At 35.3% G+C, this 14,590-nt stretch overlaps 1 long non-coding RNA gene across 2 annotated transcripts; it reads right to left on the bottom strand.

Annotated features, from left to right (window-relative positions):
- Positions 1 to 7,558: 7,558 nt before the first annotated feature.
- On the bottom strand, positions 7,559 to 13,681 carry LOC135684184 (uncharacterized). 2 transcript variants are annotated; one of them, XR_016145190.1, is made up of 2 exons: positions 13,486 to 13,681; positions 7,559 to 7,780 (listed from the first exon to the last, which is right to left on the bottom strand). It is a non-coding gene; the product is annotated as an uncharacterized LOC135684184 (long non-coding RNA). The 2 variants fall into 2 exon arrangements; XR_010515860.2 differs by lacking the exon at positions 13,486 to 13,681 and adding an exon at positions 9,930 to 10,172.
- Between the last annotated feature and the right edge of the window lie 909 nt (positions 13,682 to 14,590).

Here is a 14,590-nt window from a genome sequence, read left to right as displayed (position 1 = left end):
TATGTGACCCGAAAAGCGCTAGAGCCACACTTCCCACTGGGCCCACCAGGCCCGGGCCTGAGGATATGGATGATTTCATCTGACATAGCACCCTAACTTCACAAAGGAAGAGAGGGATACTCTTCTCAACCTAATACATCTATCAAGCAATGTAAAATTATCAAAGCCTTTGCTAAAAACTTTATTCAATATACAGTCTCTTAAATTACCGCTTATGTTTTGAAAGGAATTGCAGAAGCAGAATTTTTAAAAATCAGTTAAAGAGCATGAAATTGTCCAATCTTCTAGCAGATCAAGTGAAAAGATATTGAAACAGATTCTTAAATGTTTGTTCAAAAAGCACAAAAAGCTGAAGCACAAAAAGCTACTGTTCCAAGGTCATGGCTTCATCGATGGGGCTTTTCACTATAAACTACTTCAGCATTAATGTAAATGTACCTTCCTTTTTTCTTAGTAATACTGGGCCAAGACGTGATGAAAACAGCAGTTATTGAACTCAATTTAATAAGTTGATCGAGCCGCCTTGTTATTACTAATGTTGCATACTTATCAATAAAAAATTCAGCAAGAAAATCCGATATGTTATATTAACAGTAATAAATGTATTTGTTCGACTCAATAATTGATTTTTTTGTAGTAGCTACAGATGCAACATTTTCAGCATTCAATTAATTTTTTAATTACTCGTGAAATTTCTTCTATCTAATTTTTCAAAAATAAGATCGGACTTACACACTTTTTGATAGGGAGGCCCCGTCTTCGCTTTGGCCCGGGGGCCCAAAGAAGTTAGTGTAAGTCACAAGCTTCATTATGAAAAAAGGTCAAAATAAGATCGTCAAAAAATTTGAACCAATTTGAAAGTTTGTGATTCTTGTGTGATGTTTTAGCTATTGCAATATGTTGCAAACATAACGCTCATTCATCCATATAACAGACCTTAAACTCGGGTGCTCAAAAGTTAACCAGGAGCTACACGGTGAGACCGTATGCCGAATTCGATTAATCGAGACTCACACGACTCACTTTTTTGAATCTCCTTTGACTTACCTTTGACTTTTTGGGCCTAAGGTCTCTGTGGCCGGGAAAAATTTTCCAAGGCATTTTCCCGGTGAAGTGGGATTCTTGATCTCTGCTAGCTGGAGGAATAATCATTGACCTTCCATGTGCAGGTAATTTCCCACCTTGCCGGGAAATATTAAAGGCTGAAGCCTAGACCGGATTCGGAAGTGCTCAAGCATGATCTCGGCAATTAATAAAGGGGCCACATGATACCTGAACAGTGTTGGAGGGCCGATCCAACGATAACCTTTTTCTGCACAATATTCATTTACTCGTTAAAAGCAACAAATTATACTATATTTTAGCTGGTACTGGTTATCGTGATGTTATTCAAGTGGGGAATTACACCTACAAACGTACATGTTCTGATTTATCACACACTCACCCGGGCCGGACAAGAAGGTCTAAAGGACCGGATGTGGCCCGCGGGCCGTATGATGCCCAGGTCTATTCTAACGAGAACGTTTCTGGTATTCTATGTAGTAAAGCTTGCCATGGAAACCTTCCTCATATGAACAGGCTTTTGCTGGGGAGACGAGCGAGCGAAATTTTTCAATTGAGTGAAGCAACCCTCCGTCTCGGAGTCAGAGAGCATGCGTAATATCACATCGTTCCATGCGCATGTCCTTTGACTGAAGGACGGAGGGCTGCCTCACTCATTATAAAAGTTCATCTTGCATTTCTCCCCAACAAGCTTAAAGTTGCATTGATTTTACGAATTCGATTTGTTTTAGCAGCAAAAATACGGCTAAAATTCTAGATTGATATCAGAGATGAATAATTTCTTGACTGAACAAAACATGAACATAAACCGACTCTTTTCCGATCTCATTAAATAGCGTATCTAAAAAAGGAGTGTTCTTATCGAGTTTGCTGCATCTTTCTTTTTATTTAAAAGTAGTCTGATACAACAGTAAATAAATAGCTAGCAGTTATTTATTAGAAACTTGGATTTAAATGTCAATATTGCACTTTAGAAAAATAGGCATTTGTACAATCTTTCTGAGTTGAAATGCTGATATCCTATTTTCATTCCATTTTGATGTCAACGTTATTTCCAATTTTAACCGAATCTTTGTCGTGATTCTCAATGTCTTTCGATGTATTAGAATTTCTTGAAGAATGAATTTTTGCGAGTGACCTTTTCATTGTGACCTTTCAGCTGTGACTCCTTAGCTGTGACCTTTTAGCTGTGACCTTTTAGCTGTGATCTTTGAACTATGACCTTTTAGCTGTTACCTCTGAAGTTGGTTACGCGATAAGACTATAGGTGTCAGTTTGTTTCATTTTTTGTTTGTTTTACAAGTATTTGGCCTATCCAACGACTTGGTTTATTGCTTCCTGTCATAGATTTTTCTCTCGATTTACTTTTGTATCATTACTTCGAATAACTTTCTGTTAATAGGAAGTTTGACGTAGTTTGTGCAGCTAGATATCTTGTTTTGATCACATGATGAAACTGAAATTTGGTGGACGCAGCTTTTTTCATGCAGTGTGGTGTTAAGCCGTAGTTAGGAAGTAATAGATAAAGTCCTTTTCTCCACTTCTTTCCTTTGTTCCCCGACGATTGTAGCAGTTTCTTAAGCAGTCGGCTGAAGAGTTCTACTGCGTCATTTCTCTTGGCTATAATAGATTATGACGCTCCAAATCACTTCCCCGTGCTTTCTTAGCTTATTTCTGTTATGTTGAAACAAGAATCTGCAAGTATGATGCATTATGCATTGAATTTACCGGAATTTATACACAGTAAAATCAGATTTCTTTGGATCAATGCACCTACTTATCTATTAGGATCAGTTTGATAGATTCCCTTTTATAACCCTCCAAGGTTTAAATCAAAATTTTGCTCCACAAAGATTAAACAATTTGAAGCTCTTCACTCAGAAAAATGAATTCTTCCAGGACATTTGACTCATTTGCCTGCGGAAAAAAATGTATTTGAACTCTTTATTTTCAATCATTGTTCTTTGTTCTCGTATTATTAAGTACTATTTCTATTTTTTAGAAAATTTGAACTAGCTTTTCACTTTATTGTAGAAAATGAACTTTAGTTTTGGAACTGTGAGTTTTTTTAAGATGGTTCCAGTAAAACAATCGATAGATCGGAGTGGCCACCTTGTATACGTATAAAATTAAATGGTGCATCTTAACCCGTTATACTGTGCTTCGTAAGTCATTCGGCAAAGTGTAAATTGTAGCCCTATACGATATGCAGCTGAACACCGATAGGTCGAGTCGACTACTGCTCAAGGCGATCCACCCCTATCTCAAACTTTTTCCTTTGTTTATATGTGATTTGTGTACATAAATTGTCAAGGATAAGTCGAACTCCTGATAAGTCGAATACCTCGATCAAAAATCGATTTCTCAAGAGTTTCACTTTACTGTGTTTTCAATAATACCCGTTTACAACGGTGCCGCTTGCTCAAAAATCATGAGAATTTCACCAGACTGTCGGCAAAGTCTTTTAGTCTACAGATAAAGAATTCTGTCTTTTCTTGCAATCCATAATTATTTACAGGCTTTGGGCCGCTCAATAATTACGTCAAGCTGAAATTGCCTTTTCTGACCCACCCATCCCGCATCACCATGCTCTGTCATGAATCTCATTCCTCTTTCATATGTTTTGTGAACTACGGTCAGTACAACAAAAACAAAGAAAATGGCGTTTAAAAAACAGCCCAGCATGTATAACATTATGTATAACATTTGTGGCACGTTTGACAGTCTGGTACGGTATTCGATATTCAGATCTGCATGTAGATCCAATTGTTATATATATATATATATATATAATTATCTTCATCATCTGATTATCATTTTTCATCAGATATTGCTGAAATGAACGTGACGCTGAGCTCTGGCATCAATTCAACGAACAACCAAACTTCTCTTGGTCAATGCAATGGATGGAAAACAGTGAAATTCGACAGAACTACAAGCGTTGTTATAACGATTATAGCAACATGCCTACTTAACTGTATATTTGCATTATTTGCTATTGCAAGCAATTCACTGTCCCTTGTGGCTCTGTACCGCAAGACCTCCTCGAGAACGCCAGCAAACCTAATCATCACAAGCATGTCAATCTCTGATTTCCTTGTTGGACTCTTGGTGCAAACAATTTATGTCATTCTTCGGTTGCAAGAGCTCGGAAACATACACCTGTGTCTTTTGAAGAGATTCTTTGCGTTTGTTGGTTATTTTTGCAGTGGAGTTTCCATGCTCACCATACTTTCTTTCAGCCTTGACAGGTATTTTGCAGTTTGTTTCCCATACCGATACATTGCCGAGACAATCCATGTAAAGTATGCAGCTTGGGTAATTTTTTACTGGATTTCTTGGTTGGCATACACTCTACTTCCTTTTGCTGGTGTCATCAGCCCAAAAAGGTTCCATTTCTCCTTATCAATCGTCATGTGCTTGTCAATTTCTATTTCAGTTATATGCTACCTAAAAATATATACGGTCATACGACGCCACCAACGTAAGATTTGTGCGAGTATTCCTGCACCAATCATCGAGCCAAGTGACACTCAAAATGTCAGAAAAAAAAAGTGTGACCTAATGTGGTTGAAGTTGCAGCGTCGAAAGTCTTTTACAACACTGGTCATTGTTTGTACCTTTGTTGCCTGCTTCATTCCAAAGATAATTACGCTCGTGGCAAACTTGCTTCTTGGGGACACTCTTGATGTGCTTTACGTTAGTGGAAAATGGTCAGACACTGTAATATTCATAAATAGCTCCCTAAATCCAATAATATACGTTATAAGGTTGGAAGAAATACGTCAAGAGATCATTGCTATCTTAAAAAATATGAGAAGTAAAATTCTCAGACCTGCAGACTGCTTTCATTAAAGAAGATTCGTGGCCATTGTTCATTCCCTATTCTTTCTGCTGACAATGTTCTTCTTCAATTGAAAGCATACTTGCAGTTGAGCGAATAGTCCTTAAAGACAGTAATTCCTCACCATGATTGTTTAGTTCTGACTGGAATGCCTCGCCTTAAAAAAGAGGGTTTTTCTTTGCCTTTTAAGCAACCGCGATTTGTTATTGTGGATGAGCACGAAAAAAAAATGCTAATTTCTAAATCATCGAGACTGACCTACACGTTTGAAACCAAAACAAACTGCACAGTAACTCGCTAAAGAAGAGTACACTATGCTGGTTCTTCATGCTGATTGCTTGCTTGTGCATTAAACCGACGATGCATGAATATCATTGCCATGAAAGGAGATTCTGAGGACAATGGGGGATAGACTGCCTTTAACCAGGGTGCAGTGACCCCTCTAGCCCCAGTGATTTTACATTTTTGAAAAATAATAGGCTATTATCTTTATGTTTTTATGACAAAAGCTTACCCCTCAGTTTATTTACTCTCGAAAAGACTTTATAGCAATTCGCAGATACTTGGATGTATGGTACGCACTATCTCTGTGGCATTGATAGTTTTTCTTACACCTGTTAAGCTGAAACTTGGCTGCAAAGAAGTGTTTTTGCCAATACAAAAGAGCTGTAGATCCTTGGAACAATTGTTTGCATCCTTTTAAGATATCAAACTGCAATACTAACTTGAAGCTTATTTCAACACTAGACCTATAATGTAAAAGCTTTTCATTGTTATCAACGCCATTGGTTTTAGATTTAATTGTTTTTTCTTACATCAATACTGTTAATTTGTTCTAGATATTTTGTCTTTAATTGCACCTTCTACATATTTTGCTATTCCAAACGCACTCCGAAAAATATTGTTAAAAATCATTCCCATTTTTTGATTGTCTAGCCAAATTGACACTTGTTCCAAAAAGGCACCCACGTACATTCAATTATGCAGGATGTAGCTTATTTCTTAGTCAGTGAAGAAAATATCAACGTAAAAATTCCTTTAATTTCAAAAATTATCTCAAACAGAAGACATTACCACATTCATAATCAAATCAGGCCTTGTGGCTACATTCCTTCATAATGTGAGGCGATGATTGGTTGTTGGTGCATCAGCTTCGAAACCCTAGCTTTAAATATAACTTTATGCACTCAATTTACTAAGCCTTTTAAAAATTCTAGGCCGGGAATTGGCAAGGAAAGTTTACTTTTCACCACCAGGTAGCCGATGCACAAAACATTCTTTAGATACCTAAAGTTGTTTGTTTTTGTTTCTATCTAGCATTCTAAGTTAGCTTTCAGGATACTGAGAATATACCATTCCCAATGAGCGTTGTTGTTAATAACTTTACATCAGAGTTTTCAAACCGAAGTTTTACGTGTGGAAGAATCATAATAAAAGTATAGAATCAATATTGATTATTAACCTTAACAGCAGTCATTGACGATAAACTAGCCTGCAACCCAGACTCCAAATTCTTTCATTTAGGGGTCTGGAACTCAAGCTACGGTAAACCTGAATTGCTGCACTAAAATCAGCTTCTGTCTTTTAGAGAACGTACACCCCTCCCCCCGAAACTTTTCTCATTAGATTCTGAAAAGAGGGGGAGTCTTCCTCCATTCCCCCTTGTGGCTCTGACACTGCTCGCACTGTCACCTAAGTTAGGAAAGGGGAAGAGAAACATAACAAATACCTAAGTCTATCTTAAAAAACAAAAAGAACTATAAGAAGAATTTTGCGATGTAGATGAGCCGATAGAGTTATCAAGGATGCGAAGAAACAAGCTATGATTTTTATGAAAGGAGAAGGAGGGATGGGATAAAATAAAAGTGTGGGGATTGTGTAGAGTAAAGAATTTTTGCGACCATGACCACCCAACCAAAGTCTTTTCAAGCATTCATTGGTATGTTTCTTTCAATTTACTTTCTTCGTGTATAAGTTGATGGCCAAATGGTTTGTGACTTCCTAATGAACATGGTGCTGCTAGTAGGCGGAAGGAGGCCATTGTTTCTCCTTCTCAATCCCCTCAAAATGATTGGGGTCTATTCATTGCTGTCTTTGCGAGAACACCACCCAAATAATAGGAGAACACCACCCAAATCATAGGAAAACACTACTTTTTGTCCTGTAACTGAGAATGGCTAATTATTCTGAGGACCATCTTACCCTTTTCTGCCAAATTTCTTTTATATGGTAATCTGGAACAAATTTTAAAGAACATTTCAATCAGGCATGGTAAGCCCTACTCAAAGCACATAGAAACACATCTTAGACAAGGGAAAAACTTTCGTGCAAAAGCCAAAACTGATAAATTCTTACTTCTCTATTATTCCCAAAGGTATCAAAAGGAACAAATGGTTTAAGGAACTCAAATTCTACAACACCCTTTGTGAAGTTATCACCAAGGAAATTTCATTTGACTTGCATGCAAAAATGCATCTAGAGGCTCTTCATTTCAAACAGAGACCGTGTAATCCATACAGACCTGGTTGCATGTTTGAAATCTCAATGCATCCTACGCAAGCTCTCAAAATAAGAGAGGCTGCTTGCAGTCTAACAGTGCAGAGCAAGCCTGCCGTTCAGGCCAAACAGAGAGTTTTCAGAGAAACAAAGAAGTTTATGACGAACTCTTTTTGTGATTTACAAACTGAAGTAACTGACTATGCTTCATAAGGTGAGTCGACTAATAACAGTTCTAGAATAATTTCCACCCATTGTTTTGCAGTTCAATGATACAACTTTTCTTCATTTCTTTTTCCCCATGCACCGATTCAACGTTGCATAGCAAGCGGCAGCCACGTTGCTTCTGAAGCAAGAAGAAGCTTTCTGGAGGCAATCCTGAAAACAATCCATATAAATCAAGCTATAACCAGATTATCAAAGAGTTCAGAAATAGAAAACCTTATACGTATGCACAAAGGCATGTTGCCCAGATGCTATTAGAATAGGCCATGTTCTCATTGTTCCCAGATGCTATTTGAACATAAGAATGCAGAATGATAGCCAATGGAGGCATTAAGTCAACTTTTATTCCCTCACTTGTTTGAAAAGTCGAATCGAAAACATTTTTCAAAGGCAATATAGCTTTTCTTATCCCAATGAAGGTTGATGCAAACTTTATGTATAAAGGTGATACTAAAACTTCGGAAAACATAAAGCCATTGCTTTTTAAGTGTTTTTAAAGTCCAAAGTCAAATGATAATTGAAGATGCAAATTTAGAATGATTGATCAATTTTTTAGATATATAATTTAATTGTTAAACAACAAAACTGCGGTGGAGCAGTTTGAAAAATGAATCACTCTTTTTCAATGATGGCTAAAGAAGCAAACTAATGACGTCACTAAACCGAATCGGGAGTTAATTCACTCGGCGTAATTCCTTTGTAAATACTAATGACGCACTTGCATCAGGTTTGAATGGTTTATTTCTTCCCCGACACTTTTTTAACCAAACTAGGAAATAGAAATATATTTAAAATCAGTTAAGTTTCAGAAATAGAACCTGACGACTAACTGATTATCGACAAGCTATCCAGGGCGCTATTTACTTTTGAACGCGTTTTCATTGAATTCAATTTTACAATCAATGGCGGCAGTGCTCTGCATAAGAAAATAACAGTGCTTGATTTGCACAGCTTGGTAGCATCAATATGTTGTTTTCAAAGAGATTAGCATTGCTAAATAGAGTGTTGCATTGATTGTCTTGTTAACGAATTCGATTTGTTACGTAACTCTTTGAAAAGTTTGTTTAACTAGAAATGAAAAGTGCGTTGCATTTTGCTACACTATACTTGCAGTGAAATTGATGTTTCCAGAAAATATCAAGATCAAAATAGTTTTTTTGTACCTTTTTGGTTGGTTTGAAGTACTTCAAGATTATACGACAATAATGGCCTGTATTTAATCGAGTCCAATAAAATTCTAATGAATCGCTTCCCAGATACTTCGAGCATTCTGAACTCACTTTTTACAATATTTCTCTTTTACTTATATTGTAAGTAGTTGGCTTTAGTTAGCTTAATACAAAGCTAGATCTTGTTGCCAAATGTTAATTAATTGGATTATATTATTACTATGAATTATGTTCAAACCAATTTTTTAGAATTCATAAATTTATAGCTATCTATGTTTAAGTAAATTACCCTTTCCTTCCTTGAAAAATTTGAAAAATTAAATGTTGGCTGTAAAAATAGAGCTAACCAATTTCACTTGAACCGAAAAATCATGAAGTTTATAATTGCCTTTGATTTGGGCATAGATTCGGATGCTTAAGATGTGATACAAATCAACATCAATAATCATTGTTTAGAAAGAAGATCATCGGTTCATGAAACTGCACTCAAACCTTCCTTCATACCAGAAAGGGGTGTTCTAATTGCCTTTTGAAAGAAGATAAACTTCCTAGAATCTACAAAAGGAAGAAAACAGATCTGCGTTTCCCGAGAAAAATTGTTTGCTTACAAAACCTTTCGATTAGACATCAAACCAATTAATTATAACAAAATTGCTTTAGAGAAAAGTACGGTAAAAGTAATGACACATAAACTTACTAATTGAAGAAATGATTGATATGAAACGACCTCTCAACTTCTTATTAAAACATAGATAAATTACTATATATCAATGCACTTGAGTGGCTCGATGATAGTTTGAATGTGTTTTAGCAAAACCGTATAATATTTTTTTTTCAAAAAGCATTTCCTGCAACGATGAAAACAAAAAACTGTAATCTACAACCTCACTTTCCTATCACATCACTTATGCATCTCTTTGCTTCGTCTCTTGCTTAGTTCTCTTTATTAAAATCATATTATATACAGACTACTACGAGACTCGATAAGTCAATTAGGCTGTATATCACAAAGAGTTTTAATGGCTGGAGCTGAAATCAGACAAGTACATTGATGCCTGAAAATCGTATAAGCATGGCTGTTCTCTTGAAGGCAGCCCAAATTATTGCTTTCTTGATTAGAATTTTTACCCTACCTCATATTCTCGAGAAAAAAGAAATGTCTCTTCGTCAGCTTCCAAAGAATTTCGCGCGTCTTCTTTTTCCTCAAGTTTTTCTTTTCCCAAAGATCGACTGTTAGCAACACCAAGCACACATAGCAGTGCAAACATAAATGCCAGATAATATTTCAAAGTGTACATCCTCACTCAAATTTTGTGCCTTTGTCTCTTAAATCTTGCGCACTCTTTTAAGCGTTTGATAGCTAGTGTAGAAGTCATCTTTCTGTTTTTCCTTTTTATACTCTATGTATCTGTGGAATTTATTCTTGGCTAATACAAAAAAATGATTTTTTCTTTGTTGTCATAATGCTTTCAATAAAAAGCAAAGATGCAGTATTTGACAAACAGCGACACTAGTTGAAAAGAGATTTATAACCTGCAAATTTAGAATCCAGAGACATTTGTCAAGAAAGAAGTAAAGAAAATTTGATTCAAATGCTATTGTAACAGGAAGCAAAGGTTTTTCGTGTTTTTTTGCTCGTGAGCAAACAGAGCCATGGGCGTAATACAGCAGCAAATTTAATATTGAACATGTTGAGAAAAAGTTATTTTTAATATTTCATAACTTTAATACTATTTGTGGTTCTCGTCTCTTTCTCAGAATATATATAGTGAAGTGACAAGCCAATCGAAACTTGAAAAATAAAGGTCTTAGCAAGTCTTTCAAATATGAAAATATGTAAAATAGCAAAGATCATTTCCTTTTAGACAGAAAGTGTAAGTAATAAGCCAATCGAAACTTGAAACTTAAAGGTCTTAGCAAGTCTTTTAAACATGAACATATGTAAAATAGCAAAGATAATTTCCATTTAGAGAAAGTGTAAGCAACCCCATTTCTAAATATCTTTTAGGCAATACAAGTTGCTCTAGAAGATTTTATTAAAAACCGATGACTTTTAGATGTATAAAAACTATTATGGAAAATCAACTCTTACAAAAAAGGCTGTTTTGGTTTATTTCTGAATTAGCATTTCTAAAAGATTCAAGCAAACCGACACACCATATCTTTTCAACATATCAAAACTATGCTTTTAAGAAAAAAGCGTAGCAAACTAGAACATTTTTCTTGCATTTTGATTAACCTAGAGCCATGTTTAGAACTTAGCTAAGAAAGGAATCTTAGTTTTTATTGTTATCCAGTTTTTGCATACACACGATCTAAAAAACAGTAAGCTGTAGTTAATAATATTTAAATGTCATTCGAGTTGGTTTCATAGTACTCTTCTTTTGATATCTTTTCAGCACCAGTCATTGTTTTGAATTCAATAGAATAAAAACATAATAGGTCTTAACTTACGGGTCAAAATGACCCCACTTTCTTATTTAGAAATATTGACCCAAACAGTCAGCCAGGGTCGTCAGTAGATTTGCTTTTTGTATAAATTAATATTTCTAAGCAAATAACTTTTTCATGTATGATGCCAGTGCAATCTACAAAACATCACTTTTTGGTAACGAACCAAAGCATTTAAAGGTCAGCAAAAAAGCAAAAATTTCCTTTTTAACTCTTTTGAGAAGTTTTTAGATCTAGGGACTTCATTCATAATGTGAACCCAAAAATTACATTCGCAAGACGCTACCAATTAAATACTTGCTAAGCTTTCTATTGTTATTCAAAATATGTCGTTTGAAATTGACTTAGAAGTAAAATCCTTTCGTAAATAATATGATTGTAAAAATGCATTTGCTGCCAAAAATCTACTCTTGCTCAAATATTTTTGTTCAATATCACTGTACAAATCCACAGCACAAGTTTTCAATCTATAATCAAGACGCACTTTTGCTAGTCAACATCTACAATTCTTCTGTGGATGTGCTTCTTTGAATTCACTATCTTTAACAAATGTAGGTTTTAGTTTGTTGCAATGGCACAAAAGAAATTATACTCGTAAATTTTTCTTTTGCTGAATAAAATAGTTTGAGCTTTATAATAGTTTCAAATATATGCGATTCCTGCATTTTAGGAAAGAATGAATTTCTTGTATCATTGCCAAAAATCTTGCCTCTTTTTCTCCTTCACTGTCTCCACCCTCAGTTAGCCCCCTTGAAACAAAAACCTTAATCCTCTTAAGTGTCTTTATACATGCCAAATAGTTTAGATTTGGATAGAAAGGATAAAAGAGTTCTTCAAAATCTTTATTTGGAGTAAAGATCATACATGAGAATAGTTAGTAACATAAATACCAGATTAAATTGAGGCATTTGACAGATTTATGTACTCAGCTTCGATATTTTGAGCCTGTGTATTTTGAGCCAGACATTAAAAGAATAAAAAGATTGTAGACATCGTAATTTATCAGAAAAAGATTCTTCTCTCTCTTGGCAGCATGATACCTAAAGATGCAGCTATAAGCAAAAAATTAGAAAGCAGATTGGAATTGCAAACGTTGCGCTTTGAAAATATAGAAAAAACAAAGCTGCCAAGGTGATCAAGTAAGGAATTATCAGTTATAGTTGCTATATGTTTTCCCATCCTCCCACATTGCAGCGAACGCTGAACAGATCTCTACGCATGAAAAAACGCATTAAAGCAACGGAGATGTGATTTTTTAAAAGAATGTTGAGAATATCATCGAATAAAAAGAAGGAAAAACAACAGTAACAAAACATGGTCTTGTACAAGCTATTTGAAAATCACTTAGTACTTTTGGTACATGTGATGAAAAAAATATTTCAAGAATATCTTTGTCACAAGACAAAGAAGATAAAAAGGAAATGAAATGAGGATTGCCCAAGACTAACAGACATTGATCGAGTTAGTTAATAAATGAAAAAACATGTCGATGCGAAAACAGTGTTAAAAACAACAAATGGCCTAAAATGATAGAAACTCGTCGTCGACAACGCTCTTGTTGCACACGACACCTCAAAGAGTAAGAATACACTCATCGTGTGTTGATGACCCAAAAAGATTACAAAACAATAAAAAAATGCAAAATGATGGAAACTCTTTGTATATTCTACATACTACCATAAAGCAACATACTGCTGTTAATAATTCCTCTAGCATGAAAGACCTTGACGACACATTCACTTTCTATATACTTAGAATAGATAGAATGACAATGACGCACAAAAGTACATTACATAGGTTTGGATGAACTCCGCATTCTCACACTTCTTATTACGAAACCTTTTGATGAAAACTGGAGATTTTATCGCTATTAATTCTATCCTAAACTTAAAAATAACTTAAAAGCAAGGCTACTTTGAAAAAATTGTAACTGGAGACGCAATTAATTTCATCCTTAGTTAGAACTTTGATACTTTGGAAATCTGAATGGAAAATGAATAGCAGAGCCAAAAGCCTTCACCAATAGTGAATACAATGCTGCTAGAAACCTTTTTATCGAACGTTTTTACAATATGGCCGTTCAAGGAAGCTGGAAAGTGAGGTGAACTAAAAATAGTGTTAAAAGTCATTTTCTGGAAAATCTATGTGAATCGACACAAAGCTGTTATATTTTCTTCATATGGTCTTGCCTAGGCCTATCTTCCAAATTTTGGGAGTGGATCAAACTTTGGTTCATACCTTGTAACTAGACGCAGATGGATTGGTATCCTCCGCCAGATTCTCTCTAATGATCTCATCCTCCAGTTCTCGAAGAACGCCACCTCTAGCTGCACATAGAAGAAGCAAAAAACTCACCAACAGAAGAAAACGCTTCATCACGACAAGATGCATCATCATCAACAAGCTACCGAAGAGATTCAAGCGAGCATATGCGAGACTTATATTCATCAAGAGAAAGGCAGGGGACAATTCAATGTCAGAATTTATAAAGATCTTGTCATTTCTTCAAAATTTTAGATGCTTTTTGTGTTTTTGCTGTTGTGACACAAAGTTATTTGCTTGTATTCTATCAAAAGTATTCTATACAGTAGAATTCAAGTTCAGATTCTGTTTTTGGGGTCATGTTAATGCAAAAATCTTTTGTAGAAACTAGCGAAGAATTTGCAAACGAAAAAAACACTATCAAGCCTTCACTATCAACACAAACTTCAGAAGCGAAAACCTTTTTTACTTTCAATAATTTCTGATCATGGTAAAGAGAAGCTTATTTGTCGTTTGTCGACAATCATACTGTTTCTTTTGTTACTTAGGACGTGTACAGATGACAGGGTCAAAATTTCGTAATTGCACTTAAGGTCATTTTATATTTATATTATAAGGTCAAAATATTTTCAGGAGCATACAAGGTCAAGGAAAAGCCTTGTCATCAAAAACAGCGGCGGAAAGTGTCAACTTTACTTTACTTAGAGCCATCTACTTCACTTTGTTCCCAATTCGATCCTTCACGGACTATGCCTTTCTATAAATGACGAAAGTAACTAGCGGGCCTAGTTTTTGATGTGAGTTTGTTTGATGCTGAAATTGCTAAAAGTTTTTGTGAGCGCCACAATTTTGCACACGAGACGCGATACTTTTTCGAAATGATATGTTAGCCATTTGGCGAATTTGTTAGTGAACGAGTGGCATAAGATTCATGCCCTTGTTTCTAACGAGTTAAATGTGCGTAAGAATTTGAAAACATGGATGGACATTCCACAGCGTGCCAGTCGGTCAAGACCCAATAAAAGCTGTTTCTATCAACAAATATCTTTTTCATGATGGTATAGATACAAGGAAAGCCTTT

The sequence above is a fragment of the Rhopilema esculentum genome, chromosome 21, assembly GCF_057945365.1.
Source record: "Rhopilema esculentum isolate cy_ngs chromosome 21, ASM5794536v1, whole genome shotgun sequence".
NCBI lineage: Eukaryota > Metazoa > Cnidaria > Scyphozoa > Rhizostomeae > Rhizostomatidae > Rhopilema > Rhopilema esculentum.
The sequence above is the reverse complement of the archived record's forward strand: the minus strand, read 5'-3'. Positions and strand labels throughout refer to the sequence as shown.